This window comes from Bombina bombina, chromosome 3, assembly GCF_027579735.1.
Source record: "Bombina bombina isolate aBomBom1 chromosome 3, aBomBom1.pri, whole genome shotgun sequence".
NCBI lineage: Eukaryota > Metazoa > Chordata > Amphibia > Anura > Bombinatoridae > Bombina > Bombina bombina.
In genome coordinates, this window is record NC_069501.1 from 1028941007 (window position 1) to 1028959231 (window position 18225).

Here is an 18225-nt window from a genome sequence, read left to right on the forward strand (position 1 = left end):
TTTTACGATATGACGAGTCCACAGATTTCATCTTTACTTATGGGATATCGCCTCCTGGTCAGCAGGAGGAGGCAAAGAGCTCCACAGCAGAGCTGCATAAATAGCTCCTCCCCCCCCCCCCCCCCAACCCAGTCATTCGACCGAAGTTAGGAAGAGAAAGGAAAAGCCAAGGAGCAGAGGTGACTGAAGTTTAACAAAAATAAAAACCTGTCTTTATAAAAAACTACAGGGTGGGCCGTGGACTCGTCATAGCGTAAAAGAAACAAATTTATCAGGTAAGCATAAATTTCCTTTTCTTTTACAAGATATGACGAGTCCACGGATTTCATCCTTACTTATGGGATACAATACCAAAGCTATAGGACACGGATGAAAGGGAGGGACAAGACAGGAACCTAAACGGAAGGCACCACTGCTTGAAGAACCTTTCACCCAAAAACAGCCTCAGACGAGGCAAAAGTATCACATTAGTAAAATTTGGAAAAAGTGTGAAGAGACGAACAAGTTGCACCCTTGCAAATCTGTTCAACAGAAGCATCATTTTTAAATACCCATGAAGAAGCCACAGCCCTAGTAGAATGAGCCATAATTCGTTCTGGAGGCTGCTGTCCAGCAGTCTCATATGCAACACGGATGATACTCTTCAGCCAAAAAGAAAGAGAGGTAGCCGTAGCTTTCTGACCCCTACGTTTCCCAGCAAAAACAACAAATAATGAAGATGTTTGACGAAAATCATTAGTCGCCGGCAAGAACTTCAAGGCCCGGACTACGTCTAAATTATGTAACAGACGCTCCTTCTTAGAAGAAGGGTTAGGACACAGGGAAGGAACAACAATTTCCTGATTAATATTTTTGTTAGAAACAACCTTAGGAAGAAAAACAGGTTTGGTACGTACCACCACCTTATCAGAATGGAAAATAAGATAAAGAGAATCACATTGCAATGCCGAAAGCTCAGAAACTCTGCGAGCAGAAGAACTAACAACCAAAAATAAAACTTTCCAAGATAATAACTTAATATCTATGGAATGCATAGGTTCAAACGGAACCCCTTGAAGAACATTAAGAACTAAATTCAAACTCCAAGGAGGAGCAATTGGTCTAAACACAAGCCAGATTCTAGTCAGGGCCTGACAAAAAGATTGAACATCTGCCAGACGCTTGTGTAGCAAAATAGACAAAAGCAGAAATCTGTCCCTTTAAGGAACTCGCCGACAACCCTTTCTCCAATCCTTCTTGGAGAAAAGATAAAATCCTGGGAATCCTAACCCTCAAATAGAAGAACACAGAGGCGCCACCATGGCCCAGTACCACCAAAACAGAGAGAAAAGTATATAGAAGGCACTATATATACTCACAAACATCAAGCACCCAGATGGTGCTAGTGGAGCAGGCTGAAACTTCACAGTAGTCCAGCTCACTGATATGCCTCCAAACAGATCCAGTCGGTGTTCCTTGAGAGCCTAAGATCCTATGCCTAGAAAAGAGAAAGGCAAACCAACATGGCCTAGTATTGTTTGCGCCCAGGGAGAATATAGCCCTAATGGGTATACTCACAGGAAACAAAGCACCTCCAGGTGCAATATCAGCAAGCTGGAACCACAAGTCGCCCAGTAGACAAACCACAGCAAGTAATCCTCAACTTCCAGTAGTATAACGATTGATAGGGGAGGGGTATAAAAATCCCCACAACAGATTATTGGGTCAAAATACCACACAAGCAAGTGTATATAAAAGTAAAAATCTTTAATTTTATTAATCTTTAATTAATTATTAGGCCATGTTGGTTTGCCTTTCTCTTTTCTAGGCATAGGATCTTAGGCTCTCAAGGAACACCGACTGGATCTGTTTGGAGGCATATCAGTGAGCTGGACTACTGTGAAGTTTCAGCCTGCTCCACTAGCACCATCTGGGTGCTTGATGTTTGTGAGTATATATAGTGCCTTCTATATACTTTTCTCTCTGTTTTGGTGGTACTGGGCCATGGTGGCGCCTCTGTGTTCTTCTATTTGCAGTTTCTAACTATCAGGACGACCATCCTTTGACAGAGTGCTGCCGCCGGATAGTGGGACTCGTTTGATGAATGGACTTTAACATACTTATACCTACTGTATAGTTCATTGATCTGGTGTTATATCCTTGTCACTGTGTGCATTGTTTTATGTCTAGGTTCTAGATTACTTACCTTATATGATTTTTTGGCAATTGGGAGGCGCACCCTAAAGGGTGTGGTGTGCATTTGTGTATACCACTCCCCACATTATCATTGGAATCCTAACCCTACTCCATGAGTAGCCCTTGGATTCGCACCAATAAAGATATTTACGCCATATCTTATGGTAAATTTTTCTAGTAACAGGCTTGCGTGCCTGAATCAAGGTAACAATGACCGCATCAGAGAACCCCGCTTAGATAAAATCAAGCGTTCAATCTCCAAGCAGTCAGCTGCAGAGAAATTAGATTTGGATGATGGAAAGGTCCCTGAATGAGAAGGTCCTGCTTCAATGGAAGCTTCCACGGCGGCAGAGAGGACATACCAAGTCCTGCGAGGCCATGCAGGAGCGATTAGAATCACTGAAGCCCTCTCCTGTTTGATCCGTGCAATCACCCGGGGAAGGAGAGCAAACGGTGGAAACTCATAAGCTAGGTTGAACGACCAAGGCATCTATCTGTTCGGCCTGAGGATCCCTGGACCTGTATCTTGGGAGCTTAACATTCTGACGAGACGCCATTAAATCCAATTCCTGTCTGCCCCACCTGAGAATCAGGGTAGCAAAGACCTCCGGGTGGAGTTCCCACTCCCCCGGATGAAACGTCTGTCTGCTCAAAAAATCCGCTTCCCAGTTGTCTACTCCTGGGATGTAGATTGCTGACAGATAACAAGAGTGAGCCTTCACCCACCGAATTATCTTGGATACTTCTGTCATCACCAAGGAACTCCTTGTTCCTCCCTGATGATTGATGTAGGCCACAGTCGTGATGTTGTCCGACTGAAATCGGATTAACTTTGCCGAAGCCAACTGAGGCCAAGCCTGAAGAGCATTGAATATTGCCCTCAACTCCAGAATATTGATTGGAAGTAGAGACTCCGACCGAGTCCACACACCCTGAGCCTTCAGGGAATTCCAGACTGCACCCCATCCTAATAGACTGGCATCCATTGTCACTATCACCCATGAGGGTCTGCGGAAGCACGTCCCTTGGGACAGATGATCCTGTGATAACCACCAAAGAAGAGAATCTCTTGTCTCCTGATCCAGATCTATCTGAGGAGACAAATTTCCATAATCTCCATTCTACTGTCTGAGCATGCTCAGTTGTAGAGGTCTGAGATGAAAACGAGCAAACAGAATGATGTCCATTGCCGCCACCATCAATCCAATTACCTCCATGCACTGAGCCACTGATGGCCAAGGATTGGACTGAAGGGCTCGGCCTGTATTCAGAATCTTTAACTTTGACTTCCGTCAAGAATATTTTCATGGATATAGAATCTATTAGAGTTCCCAGGAAAGGAACTCTTGTCTAGATTCACCTTCCACCCGTGAGTCCTTAGAAAGGACAGAACCATGTCGGTATGAGACTGTCAGTTGGTAAGACAACGCCTAGATCAGAATATCGTCCAGATAAGGCGCCACTGCAATGCCCCATGGTCTGAGAACTGATAGCAGAGACCCTAGAACCTTTGTGAAGATCCTTGGTGCCGTGGCCAGCCTGAAGGGAAGAGCCACAAACTGAAAATGTTTGTCCAGGAAGGCAAACCTTAGGAACTGGTGATGATCTTTGTGGATAGGAATATGCAGATATGCATCCTTTAAGTCCACGGTAGTCATATATTAACCCTCCTGGATCAATGGAAGAATTGTCCGAATAGTCTCCATCTTGAAGGATGGGACTCTGAGAAACTTGTTTAGACTCGAGATCTAAAATGGGTCGGAATGTTCCCTCTTTTTTGGGAACCACAAAAAGATTTGAGTAAAACCCCTGCCCCTGTATTGGAACGGGACAAATTACTCCCATAGTGGAGAGGTCTTTTACACAACGTAAGAACGCCTCTCTTTTTATCTGGTCTACAGACAATCGTGAAAGAAGGAACCTTCCCCTTGGGGAGGAATTTTTTAACTCCAACTGATACCCCTGAGACACAATTTCTAGTGTTCAGGGATCCTGAACATCTCTTATCCAAGCTTGGACAAAGAGAGAAAGTCTGCCCCCTACTAGATCCAGTCCCGGATCGGGGGCCGCCCCTTCATGTTGTCTTGGTAGCAGCAGCAGGCTTCTTGGGTCGTTTACCATTGTTCCAACCCTAGTTAGGTTTCCAGGTGGATTTGGCTTGAGAAAAATGCCCTTCCTGTTTAACAGAAAAGGAATAGGGGATTCCCTTGAAGTTTTGAAAGGAACGAAAATTATTCTGTCGTCTTTGTTTAGCTGTTTTATCCTGAGGAAGGAGGTGACCCTTACCTACCGTAATGTCAGAAATGATCTCCTTCAAGTCAGGCCCAAACAGGGTCTTACCCTTGAAAGGTATCGCCAAGAGCTTTGATTTAGAGGACACATCCATAGACCAAGATTTTAACCATAAGCCTCTGTGCGCTAAAATGGAAAATCCTGAATTATTAGCCGCTAATTTGGCGATCTGAAAGGCGGCACCCGTAATAAAAGAATTAGCCAGTTTAAGGGCCTTAATTCTATCCATTATTTCTTCTAAAAGGAGTCTCAGTCTTAAGGGACTCTTCTAGAGTGTCAAACCAAAAGGCAGCCGCAGTTGTGACTGTTACAATGCAGGCCGTCGGTTGTAATAGAAACCCTTGATGAATATAAAGCTTTTTTTAGAAGACCCTCCAACTTTTTATCCATAGGGTCTTTGAAAACACAACTGTCCTCAATAGGGATAGTCGTACACTTAGCCAGGGTAGAGATAGCTCCCTCCACCTTAGGGACCGTCTGCCAAGAGTCCCGAACGGTGTCAGCTATAGGGTACATTTTTCTAAAAATAGGGGAAGGGGAGAACAGGATACACGGTCTCTCCCATTCCCTTGTAATAATTTCTGAAATTCTCTTAGGAACCGGAAACACATCGGAATAAGAAGGGACCTCTAAGTATTTGTCCATCTTACTCAATGTCTCTGGAGGGACCACAATAGAGTCACAATCGTCCAGCGTCACCAAAACCTCTCGTAGCAAAAGGCAGAGGTGTTCAAGTTTAAATCTGAAGGACATGATGTCCAATTCTGTCTGGGGTAATGCACTTCCTGAGTCAGACAGTTCCCCCTCAGACAGGGCCTCCCTACCCCCCAATTCAGAGCCCTGGGAAGGTTTATCGGAGATAGCTATTAAAGCATCAGAAGTTGCAGGAACCACGTGGGCCTCTGTCCTGCCGCGTTTGCCTTGTAATACTGGCAACTTAGATAAAACTTCTGTAAGAGTGGATGACATAACTGCAGCCATATCCTGCAGAGTAAATGAAGCAGACGCCATTGAAGAACATGGCGTCACCTGTGCGGGCATTAAAGGCTGTGACGCTTGGGGAGAAAGAATTTCATCAGATATATCTTTATTAAAGAAAATTTGTTCTTTACACTGTAAAGCCCTCAATACATGTGGGACAAAGTGTAACAGGGGGTTCCACAATGGCATCTAAACACATGGGACATGTACTTTGTTCAATGTCATCCATGTTAAACTGTGATAACAGAAAAACACAAGCAAACTTGGTCGAGTCAGAATCAGTAATACATATAGAGACTATATTACTGTGTCTTTAAATACTCCCTCTGCACTAACCTCTTTATAGGCAAAAAACAGAGAGAAGCTCTTAATTAACTTAACACACCTTGTGTCGTTAGACTAACTGGCCAAAAAAAAATGAAAAACAACAGACACCTCGCCGCAGCGGCTCCTACCTGCCTTCCCGTGCTCGACCCGATCACCCCTCGTACGGCGCTCCTAAGGTCACTTGTAAACTCTCACAACAAGCGATCTTAGGGGCCGTGAGGAATGCTGCCAGATGGAACCAATGGAGAAAGTAACTGCGCGGAAGCGTGTGAACATCAAGCCCCGCCCATTGTGGGCGTAAATATAAGCTCCTCAAAAAACAAACTGAGAACCGCCATTTACCGGAGTCTTAATAAAGTTAAAAAAACCTGACCTCCGGTATGTACCCCAGCGTCAGCCTTATAAGCCCATATTGTCACCGCAACCAGAACTGCCCACATATTATACAGTGTCTAGCACCATCATACCCCAACACTTCTAGTCTCTCTCAGAACATTAGGGGAATAAACGTTAGATCTCATACTCTTGTATCTGGATGAGGAGTAACATATTGTAGCAGGGAAGCCCTAATTACACGTAGCCCCTGATAGCAAAAATAAAGTACAGTTAAATCTGGGATATGCTGAAGAGCCCCAGAAGTAAAACAAAACTGCACCTACCTCCATGCTGAGGAACAGCATGAAAACTCAGTGTCAAGAGGTCCACTCTTCCTCCTGAGGTCCTGTGAAGATAGAGGGGTCTTAGTTAAATTTCTCTAAGTCCAGCACATTAATGGGAGGCGCAGCAAGGCTAAAACCCCACCAGTTCCCATAGCCCTAAGGCTATAACTGCAGAGGCTGCTCTATAGTAAAACAGTACACATTAGCACCATTTAAAAATAAAAAAACTCTTGATTGAAGAATCTAAACACCTCACTTTACCTCTTCCTATCACTAACACAGGCAAAGAGAATGACTGGGTTGGGGGGGGAAAGGGAGGAGCTATTTATGCAGCTCTGATGTGGAGCTCTTTGCCTCCTCCTGCTGACCAGGAGGCGATATCCCATAAGCAAGGATGAAATCCGTGGACTCGTCATATCTTGTAAAAGAAACAAACATTTGCTGTGATGGAATAAAATATTTATTTTTGTTGCTCTTATAAAGAAGAATTTTCATTAATCAAAAATATAGCGACTTTTTAAAAAATAAATTATTTGGAATATAATATTTCTAAATCACAGTTCTTTTCAGTGCCCATAGATATAATTCAGAAGTGCCCAAGTAAAAGCCTAGATTGCAACTTGTTTTAAAAATAAATAAATAAAGGTAAGGATAGAAACTATCTATAATACTGGTTCCATAATCACACATTTATAGATATATATATATATATATATATACACACACACAGAGAGAGAAAATTTATTTTCATAATCTATTAATTATAGCTAAATTGTATACATTTCAAAATTTAGTATTACCGATTATACAAAAAAAAATTTTTTTACAGCACATCAGTAATGTTTCTAAATATATCTTATAAAAGCAGTTTTTTTTCTAAATCAAGGGTAAATTTCTAACTACACAGCCACTAGTAAATTAAATGTACTTTCTATTGCTCATAATTATACTAAGAGTTGCATAATTACATTTGTTGCCTTATTGTAGTTTGATAATGACTTGCCTATACAATTGTTTTATTATTGCACACTTACTTTAATAATATATATTATTATTGGCTTGCTATTGTTAATGAATTTAATATTTGCCTATAACGTATGACTGACAAGTACTGTTATGGTTAGCCAGAGTTCTCAGATGTCTTAATTTTAATACGTTTGGATACAAATCAGCATCAGTTTTAGTAACAAAATTAATGGGGCAAATAAATGCTTTTGATGAAAGTCAGAATCACAGCTCAGATATGGACTTGGCTGTTGGTGTTCCTCAGGCAGTCCTGGGGTGTTGGACGTTTTGTGGCATGGCTACATGGGTGTTGGACGTTTTGTGGCATGGCTACATTTAAAGACACATTGGTGGGGAGAAGGTGCATCTAGAAAAGTTTAGGGTGGCTTTGTAAATTCACAGTACTCTCACTAGTATAAAACACCATTACACCTTGTTCATATTTATTTATTTCTTACATTTTCTATAGCACACATGGTAAACACAAGTATGTTGCTAATTAACTTTCCCAAAACATCAAAATGTTGGATTCTATACATAGGATATAGAAAGGTCTTGTAAATTTACACCCTCCCCCTCGTTTATTAAAAGGGACAAAAAAAGCTAATATTTATTTCATGATTCAGACAGAGCATACAATTTTAAACATCTTTTCAGGTTACTTATATTATCACATTCGCTTTGTTCTCTTGGTATGCTATGTTGAAGGTGCAGCAATGCAGTACTGGGAGCTAGCTGAACGCATTGTGTGAGACAATTACAGGGAGCACAAATCAAGAGCTTGCTTCCAGGAGTGCATTGCTGCTCCTAAACCTACCTAGGTATGCTTTTCAACAAAGGATGTCAAGGCAAAGTAAATAAGATAATAGAAGTCAATTGGAAAGTTGTTTAAAATTGCATCTTCTGTTTGGATTATGGAAAAAAAAGTTGAGTTTTATGGTCCTTTTAGAAACTCGTAAATAACGTATTTTGCAGAGAAAGAAGAAGCTATGAACCGTGCCACAAAAGCAAATGAGGCTGGAAGTTGCTGCAATGTTCAATGTTGGCTATTTAGAAGAAGAACAAACAAAAAAAAACCACAACCTTGACCTATGTAATAATAGGGAGACACTCCCCTCTCAAATAAGGAGTTGTCTTCTATTGCTACTGTGAAGTGATGAGTTTTTTTAGTTGCAGCTTTAAAAAGGGACACTAAACCCAAATAGTTACTTTCATGATGCAGATAGAGCATGCCATTTTAAGCAACTTTCTAATTTACTCCTATTATCAAATTTTCTTCGTTCTCTTGCTATCTTTATAAAAAAAAAAGAAGGCATCTAAGCTAAGGACCAGACAATTTTTGGTTCAGTGACCTGGACAGCACTTGTTTAACCCCTTAGTGACCAGAACACTTTTCCATTTTCTGTCCGTTTGGGACCAAGGCTATTTTTACATTTCTGCGGTGTTTGTGTTTAGCTGAAATTTTCCTCTTACTCATTTACTGTACCCACACATATTATATACCGTTTTTCTCACCATTAAATGGACTTTCTAAAAATACCATTATTTTCATCATATCTTATCATTTACTATAAAATAATTTATAAAATATGAGGAAAAATGGAAAAAAAAACACACTTTTTCTAACTTTGAACCCCAAAATCTGTTACACATCTACAACCACCAAAAAACACCCATGCTAAATAGTTTCTAAATTTTGTCCTGAGTTTAGAAATACCCAATGTTTACATCTTCTTTGCTTTTTTGTAACTTATAGGGCCATAAATACAAGTAGCACTTTGCTATTTTCAAACCATTTTTTTTCAAAATTAGCGCTAGTTACATTAGAACCCTGATATCTGTCAGGAATACCTGAATATCCCTTGACATGTATATATTTTTTTTTAGAAGACATCCCAAAGTATTAATCTAGGCCCATTTTGGTATATTTCATGCCACCATTTCACCGCCAAATGCGATCAAATTAAAAAAAAACGTTAAATTTTTCACAATTTTAGGTTTCTCACTGAAATCATTTACAAACAGCTTGTGCAATTATGGCACAAATGGTTGTAAATGCTTCTCTGGGATCCCCTTTGTTCAGAAATATGACTTTGGCGTTGCTTTTTGGTAATTAGAATGCTGCTAAATGGCGCTGCGCATCACACGTGTATTATGGCTAGCAGTGAAGGGGTTAATTAGGTAGCTTGTAGGGTTAATTTTAGCTTTAGTGTAGAGATCAGCCTCCCACCTGAAACATCAGACCCCCTGATCCCTCCCAAACATCTCTCTTCCCTCCCCTACCCCACAAATGTCCCCACCATCTTAAGTACTGGCAGAAACTCTGCCAGTACTAAAATAAAAGGAACATTTTGGCTTTTTTGTGCATTTTTTTAGCATATTTACATATGCTTATGTGTAGGATCCCCCTTAGCCCCCAACCTCACTGATCCCCCACCAAACAGCTCTCTAACCCTCCCCCTCTGACTTAATGTGCGCCATCTTGGGTACTGGCAGCTGTCTGCCAGTACCCATTTTAGTGAAAAATATGCTGTTACTATTAAAAAAATGTCCCTTTTCTGTAGTGTAGCTTCCCCCCCCCCCCCAATACCAACCCCCCACCCCTTCCTGATCCCTTAGATGCTTTAAAAAAAATAAGTTTATTATAATTTTTTTACAATTTACTTGTAACTTTTTTCTGTAGTGTAGCGGTTCCCACCCGCTCCCGCCCCGTGCACGCGCGCGCCCCCGGCGATACCGCCCCCCTCTCTGACTAAGAAGCCATCGATGGCCGCCCACCCACCTCCCACTTCAGCTCCCACCCACCAACGAATGCGGCCATCGCTGTCCGGTGCAGAGAGGGCCACAGAGTGGCTCTCTCTGCACCGGAGGGGTAAAAAATGTTATTGCAGGATGCCTCAATATCGAGGCATCCTGCAATAACCGGAAAACAGCTGGAAGTGATCAGGATCGCTTCCAGCTGCTTTCCAAACCGAGGACGTGCAGGGTACGTCCTTGGTCGTTAAGTGACTTTTTTAAGAGGACGTACCCTGCACGTCCTCGGTCATTAAGGGGTTAATGGTGGCTGACATGTATCTACCAATCAGCAAGAACAAGGCAGGTTGTGAACCAAAAATGGGCCGGCATCTAAACTTACGTTCTTGCTTTTCAAAAAAAGATAGCAAGAGAATGAAGAAAATTTGATAATCTGAGTAAATTAGAAAGTTGCTTAAATTGCATGCTCTATCTGAATCATGAAAGAAAATGTGGGTTCCATATCCAGAAATCCTCATTCATTAATTCTATATACAGATGGCAATGAACTTTTGATGAGCAATGAATACATCACCGCTTGGTGGGGGGGGGGGGGGGGGGGGGGGAGGGAAATCTGCACAGGGGGCCGTCAACGGTTGGATTAGTATAATAAAAGACGGAAACTTTTTAACCCTTTCAGGTGTGTTTTTAACACAAGAATTTCATATTTAATGTCTTATAACACTTAGTTTACCATCACTTTAATACGGTGCCTGGTGCATAATATGCAAGATATTGGTAAATGCTGTATCACATCTATAAAGAACTATATAACCTTGTTATTTCACAGGACCAGCTCTATTGTTGCACATGGTCCAAGAGTGCTGTGTGAAAAGAAATGATTCAAGCCAGAGAAGGAATAGATGGTGCCGATTGGCAGAGGGAGAAAGTGCCAAGAAACAAGAGGGGTAAGCACCTTGTTATACAGGATGAAGGATAATCGGTGCTGAATAGGAAAGCATAGAAGCAGTAGCGGACCTACTTAACAGAGGGCCCTGGTGCAAACATTTTTTGCCCCCCACAAAGTAACTCTGTAGTAAGGAACAGTAATAATATTCATGCTGCTCTGTATAATGATTTTAATAGATAGATGAACCTACAACCTGCACTAATAAAAGTCTTCCCTGCATTAGAATTGTACATATTCTGCACATGCCTATGTATAGACTGGTTGATATGAGCCACTTCAGTACCTGGGCCCTGGAGCCACTGCACCTGCTACACCAATGGTAGCTCCGCCCCTGCATAAAAGGCAAGTGGTGCAAAGGCCGTAAGTCAGCGTTTCCCCCCAATTCCAGTCCTCAAAACCCTTAACAGGCCAGATATACATTATATCTGAACTAGATCACAGGTAATCAGCATCACCTAACAGCTGATTATTTCACCTGTGCTCTAGTTTAGATATAATAATTACCTGGCCTATTAAAAGTCCTAAAGACTGGATTTGGGAAACAGGGCTGTGAGTAGTTCTGCAGCAACTTTCATGATCTACAGCAAGAAAAACCTTTCACAACTAAAGCCATAACCCTCCTCCCAACAGCTGTGTCCTAAAGCAACAGCCTAGCTCACCTTTCAGCTATAATTAAAGGGTATTAAATGAAATGCAGACGCTACCACAGAAAGATTTCCCTGGTGTGCAGCAAGGTAGGTTGGGCAGATCACTTCAATTTTTACCTTTTTTTTTTTTTGTTCCTTCAAACTCTTTGGCAGGGGTCTTTAAAGAGATTAAATGTAAAAAGTTACGTGTGCATGGATGAATTTCAATTTAAAATAGAAACTTTTTGCAATATACTTCCAAAAATGCTTCTAGTAAACGTTTTTCTGCAGCAACGCACATATCTTGAGGGCCTTGCACCAGAATTCCAACAAAACACCTTCTCAAGCAACTTTCGGCAAGCGCCTCCAGCAAGCCCAGCCTCGCTTGGAGCATTCGGGGAAGGCTTTCAGGCGAGGTGCTGGGCGTTCACTGAACGCTCAGATGACATCAGTCCCAGCACTTCCAGCTTGCTGGTAATGCTGGGAGTGAGAAGATCAAGCGTCTGAGCATTTCAGCTTCCTATGACTCGGCTTGGGAGCGTTTTTCTTAACGCTCCAAAAACCGTGACGTTTCCCAGCGTTTGCCTGTCAAGGTATATGTGAAGATTTATATATTATATATTTGGCTGTCAGCACCAAATGATTCATTCATTTTTAAGACATTAAATGCTTTGAAGCCCATATTCAATCATCCCCCCATTTCTGTTGATTATACAAAGTCACTTAAAAAGAAATGTTGTAAAAGTTATCTTGGAGGAAGAGCAGAGGTTTATAGCTTGAATTAGGAAAGGACCATTAAACCATTTAAAAAGGCAAAAACTTCAATAAGAGATGGTCAATCTAAATTAGCTATATACTCAGGATATGAAATCAGATATGAGACCCTTTTTCCTGATTAACATAGCTTTTGAAGCTCACAGCCCTGCAGGGGGTAGCAAACAGGGAATGTATGGAGATGACATTCTGGGCATAAGCGAGATAAGCAAGTAAAATTCTGACTGCATAGTGATTAGCATAGACTTGTTAATTACCCCTGCCTGTGTATTGAAGCAATGAAAGTTTGACCAGCAAAAAACACGTTTTAAATTATACTCTTAAATAGCAAAAAAATAGTAAAAAGAGACACTCACTGGTCTTATATAAAAAAAACACTTTACTGTGTGTATATATATAAATATATATATATATATATATATATATATATATATATATATATATATATATATATATCAGGATTTTAAATGCTATTAATTTTGGAATAGTTTGGCAGTATAAATTACTTTGATGTAATATGATATTAGAAATACTGATTTTTCATATTTAAAATAATCAGAATAAATAATGTGACATAATACAGTACATTTGAACATGTAATTCAGTAATATAAAGAAATGATAGCATTTTTAAAATACACATTTTAAAGAAATGTTTTTACGGTCTAGGAATGGTTAAATGAATCAGTTTGTCATGTTGCCCCCCGATGGCCAGAATCCAGTATATCAGTCAAAAGATGCGTTTCCATAGTAACAATGTATCGCTTAGGGACAATCAGAGAGATGCTTCCCAGGTGAAAAATGAGATGATCAGTTTCCGTAAAGGGCCTCCCATAATCCTCACCAATGATGAAAACATATATAAGCTAATGCAAGATAGAAAAAAAAGAGGCTGCTGGGCGTTTGAAATACAATCATTCTAGCAAAGCTGGCTACCTTTTCTCATTGATTGCAAAATATACTATTTGTCTTCTGGAGGTGAAACAAGAAAGTTTTTGGAAATTGCATTATCGATTTTGGTCATTTTGGGTACAGTATAAAAAGGTTGCTAATTACAGGTAATATTTTAAAACAAAAATATATGCATAGTCACTGCAGTTAAATTACAACTGATAGACTTAAAGAGCATTATTTATATTTTAGAATTATATTCATAGTCCTAAAGAGTTTTAGCTTTGCCTTTTTGAATGCAAAATATTTAAAACCAACATCCATTGTTGCTGTAGGTAGCAGGACTTAAAGGAATAAATTGTATTTTAACCCTTGTATTTATAGCCTGTGTATTGTTTAAACAAATCATAAATGCTAAGTAATTTATCTTTGCAAAACATAGAGAATATATATATATATATATATATATATATATATATATATATATATATTGTCAAGGTATTTGAAATATTATTAAATAATATATACAGGTATGCTTGTTATTATTTAATAGGTCTGTGGATGTGTACATCAAATAATTCATTTAAATTCTAAAAGCTACAAATGAACACTGGTTAGAAACCAACCCCCTCTCTCTCATCAAATGGATTGTTTGTAGAACAAATAAATGTTTTCAAGTAACCTTATAGAGAAAACATTTGCTCTAATTAACTTATGGTCATTTCTTTTTGAAAGATTGCTTGTTTATTTAACTATAGTTAACTATAGAGTTTTTATGGCTTAAGATAACAAAGTCTTTGAAGCCAACAGCCCTGTAGCGGGCAAAACCGAAATTGACAAACAAGGGCCATCAACCCTTTTTAAAAACTTCAAAATAAAACATTTGCTCTTTAATTGGAAGTGCAAACTTCAGAACATTCTTTACCCCATACAGTGAGTGAAGACGAAATGTCTGGAATCTCCACCTTGAGGGTCTAATGAGATTCATAGGGAAAGAAGAAATTATTGTATCACCTATGTGCAAATTATCTCCTATGGAGTTCCCAATGTACAGAGAACAGACAGATTGGCATTTAAAGTCTCTGTGTAACAAAGAAAATAAGAATATATTCAGACAACATAAAAATAAATACATTGTGCAAAAGGAATGAGGGCCACTTTTTCATGTGTTATGTTTGAAATAATTCAAATAACACACTATATATATATATATATATATATATATATATATATATATATATATATATAGAGCCGGGACATATTACATTAAAGGGGTAATTGCTGTATTGAATATATATATATATATATATAATATATATATGAAAAATAAATTCAAATCTGTAATAGATTGAATGGAAATTGTAATAATCCCATGTTTGAAATTATATATATATATATTTTGAAAGCATAAAAAGGTCTTAGCATGTGTTTTTAAGAATATTTGTAGACCTAAAAAGAAACGATTAATAACACTTATTTCTATTTCAGATGGACCATAGACAAGATTCATGCATGCAGAATTTGTTAGAAATGTAAAACATGATGTAATTGTATATATATATATATATATATATATATATATATATATATATATATATGTAAAAAACAGATGTATAAATGCCATTAATTTCAGATTAGCAGCATACATTGCTTTAATATAATATAATGTTAAAGACACGATGTTTCATAGCAAAATAATCAGAAAAATTATATGATACTACCCCATCTATAATTAATATTGGGTGTGATTGATGCAGGAAGTTATGGTCTAATGAATAAACATTCCATAGAAATATTGAATTGTTAAAAATGTTGGATAGTAAATGTATTGCTGTGTTTTCTGCTGCCACCCGATGGCCAGAATCCAGTATGACAGTCAAGGAACTTAAATGTTAAAAGATGCGTTTCCATGGTGACCTTGCCAAGCCAAGGGCCAATCCAAATAGACTTCCCAGGTAACCAATGGGATGGTCAGTTCCCGTAGGGCCACCCACATGGTTTCATAAATGAGTGAAAACTTATATAAGTAAAAGCAAGAGAGGGAAAGAGGAGACAGGCTGCTAACTTTGAGTGATAACTACTGCTGGGGCGCGTTCGAAATACAATCATTCTGAGCAAGCTGACTGCCTTTTCTCATGATAGCAAAAATTTACTGTATCTGTCTTCTGAGATGAAACAAGGAGTTATTGGTAGTATTGTTTAACTAAGCACTGTTGAAATTGTACCAGTCTGAATGTTAGTGACTTATACCTTAGTCTCATTGCGATATTTTAAATGCAACTCTGATTTAGGAGACTATTGTGAATAAGGCAACTTTTATGAACTTTGCATAGCATATTTTAATAGTTTTAAATGTGTATAGTATAGATTCATATTCTGGTTCCTACAAATATATTTCAATGTGTCTATAAATATTAACTAATAAAAAGAACTTAGGAATTTATATTAATGTTATGGTTTCTAGTATATACATGATTGAGGGTTCAGTTTAAAGGATAATTATTAAATATATTGTGTTATAACCCGGCCATATACTGATATGCCGAACGCGGCTTAAGAGAGTCACCAGTAGCTTGTATGACTCATTATGTTTCCAGAAGCAATACACTAATGCCAGCTCTCTGAGGTGTTAAAGGGACAGTACACTGTAAAATTGTTTTTCCATTAATGTATTTTCAATGACTTGTTATACCAGCTGCAGAGTATAAAATATTTGATAACTTGCATTTCCAGGTTCGTGTATAAGAAGTAGCTGGTTTTGTGCTTTGAAACCACAGCCTATTGCAATTGGTTGAACTTAAAAGGTAATATCAGATCTCATTATGTTATAACTTTGTGTTCAGAGACTTGCTTCCTTATCTTATATTTGTATGGAACACCAAAGCTCAATACATAGAGAGAACAATGGAAATTATGTTATTACTTGACTATACTGCAACTCACTGAGAGTGTAACTTATTCTACTGGCTGTGTTTACTTAGGCTTGTCAATAGCATATACTCCAGTATCAAAACTTTCAGTATAGGTGGGGATACCACAGGCTAAATCAGCTATTTCAAATGCTGAAATAGGAGTAAAGGAGCTACTTGTAAACAATTTAATACACTCTAGCAGGTAAGATGGATCAACAGGAATAATTTAAAGGGGAGAACATTTTTGGGTGAACTGTCCCTTAAAGGGACAGTCTACCATAGAAGTTGTTATTGTTTTAAAAGATAATCCCTTTATTAACCCATTCCCCAGTTTTGCATAACCAACACCGTTATATATTAATATACTTTTTACCTCTGTGATTACCTGTATCTAGGAACCTTCTCCAGCCCACCTGATCACATGACTGTGACTGTTTATTATCGTCTTGCATTTAGCATTGTTTTGTGCTGAATCTTAAAGGACACAGATTTGCATAATCAACAAATGCAAGATAACAATGCAATAGCACTTAGTGTGAACTTCACGAGTAGATTTGTTTTCTGACCATTTTAAAAGTTGTCTTTTTCCACTCCCCCTGTACCATGCGACAGCCATCAGCCAATCACAAATGCATACACGTACCATGTGACAGCTATCAGCCATTCACAAGTGCATACACACTTATTCTTGCACATGCTCAGTAGGAGCTGGTGACTCAAAATGTTTATATTTAAAAAGACAGTGCACATTTAGTTAATGGAAGGTAAATTGGAAAGTTGGTTTAAAATGGCATGCTCTATCTGAATCATGACAGTTTAATTTTGATTGAGTGTCCCTTTAAATAACCCCCTGTGCGCTGAACAGTGTTATCTATATGGCCCACATGTACTTTCTGGTCTTTGTGTTGAAAAGAGATTTAAAAAGCATGTGATATAGGCAGCCCTCAAGGCTTAGAAATTAGCATATGAGCTTACCTATGTTTAGTTTAAACTAAGAATACCAAGAGAAAAAGGCAAATTTGATAAGTAAATTGGAAAGTTGATTAAAATTAAAAGTCCCATCTGAATAATAAAAGTTTAATTTATACTAGACTGTCCCTTTAAGCTTGAATGCTAGTGCATGGGGACTTCATTGGATATGTGTGTATGCTGTGGGGGGGGGGAAATATTGTTTACTAGAAGCACTTTTGCTAATGGAAGTATTTTGCACAAATGCACCCATTCAAATTTCAATGTTGACCTTTCTATCCCTTTAAGATGTAAGCTAAGCTAATAAAAAGGAGCAACTTTTTTGTTTAGCATGAAGCTACAAAATGACTCACTTGGGAAGTCGTTTCCTCTGACCTCACCTAGGTTAGGCTTTTAAATGAACACCTCATTTGTTGCAATTTATGCAGGAAGCAGGTGGAGTACCTCAGACATCACCAAGGAATAGCAAAGCAGATTAAAAAAAATATTTTCGTGAAGCTACCAAATACATCAGAACTCAAGATAACTCTAAATAACATTAAAAACAAGTCAGAAAAATCCAAATAATATACAAGGTAGGGAGAAACGTCACAGTTGTTTACTAGGGAAGTACCTAAGCAAAGCCATATAATATACAAGTTAGGGAGAAACGCCACAGTTGCTTACTAAATAGTAACCAAGCATTGTTACTCCCTTAACAAACGTTGAGACAACGGCAAATACGCTTTACTATGCGTAGGGACACGCTAATGACATCCCTGTTACGGGAAGCGTAAGTCAGACGCATCAACCCAATTTGCGGTGCAAATCACAAACACCCGAACTTAGTCAACTGCTCAGTGCTTTCCGGACCCTCCCGCGCCCAGCAGGATATGATATATGATTGCAATTCTCCGCTGCCCAAAAATATCA

General features: G+C 38.8%; 1 protein-coding gene across 3 annotated transcripts in view; it reads right to left on the reverse strand.

Moving 5' to 3' along the window:
- SMAGP (small cell adhesion glycoprotein) overlaps window positions 1-18225 on the reverse strand; it is a 190960-nt gene that overhangs the window by 144840 nt on the left and 27895 nt on the right. The window lies entirely within an intron of this gene.